This window comes from Hippocampus comes, unplaced genomic scaffold, assembly GCF_001891065.2.
Source record: "Hippocampus comes isolate QL1 unplaced genomic scaffold, H_comes_QL1_v1.1 C16786868, whole genome shotgun sequence".
In the NCBI taxonomy this organism is placed as follows: domain Eukaryota; kingdom Metazoa; phylum Chordata; class Actinopteri; order Syngnathiformes; family Syngnathidae; genus Hippocampus; species Hippocampus comes.
This window is the reverse complement of record NW_017838883.1, coordinates 1-860: the sequence shown is the minus strand read 5'-3', so window position 1 is coordinate 860 and position 860 is coordinate 1. Positions and strand designations below refer to the sequence as shown.

The 860-nt window shown below is 46.7% G+C and overlaps 1 long non-coding RNA gene across 1 annotated transcript; it reads left to right on the top strand.

Annotated features, from left to right (window-relative positions):
* Positions 1 to 30: 30 nt before the first annotated feature.
* Positions 31 to 852, top strand: LOC109509148 (uncharacterized). The gene is made up of 3 exons (XR_002166884.1): positions 31 to 314; positions 511 to 575; positions 658 to 852. It is a non-coding gene; the product is annotated as an uncharacterized LOC109509148 (long non-coding RNA).
* The last annotated feature ends 8 nt before the right edge of the window (positions 853 to 860 follow it).

Here is an 860-nt window from a genome sequence, read left to right as displayed (position 1 = left end):
CATGAAACAAATGTAACACATCTAACAAACTGAGATTATACAACTGTAACATGTGTCACAGGCATCCTAAACATACGTAACATGGAACTCGACATTTTGATAGCACCCATGTAATATTTGTAACACACCTGTTATATGTCGCTCTCCTGGTAAATAAATGTAGCGCATGTAACACATTTTAGGCTAGTGGAGCACATGTACAAATGCACTTGTTGTTGTGATGCATTGTAGACAAGAAGAAGAAGTGCAAAGTGGCAGTGAAGAAACTTCCTATCAAGCCCGAGTGGAGAGTGTGCAGCCCCGCTTACTACACGGTAAAAACACACACGTAAAACACAACAACACTTTTCTTGACCTGAGTGTTACGTTTCACCCAATCTACTAAAGTGGGAAATATGGATGCATCTGTCATGTTGAGTTCAAATCACGATCAAGAGGATGTGGGTAACACATGTTCTTGGAGTTCTTTATTTAGCTGACACCGCGCTTGCTTTTGTGATGTCTGCCCAGCCCCACAGAGCAGGACACCTTCCTCAGCCTGCGGCAGGAGACGCCACGTGGGACCACCCCCAAAAGTGGCTTCAAATACAACAATGACTTTATTTTATTAATTTTTTTACCACTTTGAGCTAAGTCCTGCTTGTTTTCCTGGTACAGGATTGGACAGTACCGGCAATACTTTGCCCAGCTGGATGCCTTCCACGGGGGGGACGTCTGTCCTCCACCTCCTCCTCCACCACCACCTCTTCATCCTCCTCTTCCTCCCTGTGAGCCGTGTGAAGACGACGTCGCTCCTCCAGTTGAGCCTTACCAGCTGTGAGTGGCCCACACGACGCTGCATCGCAGATTTTTGGGGGGGG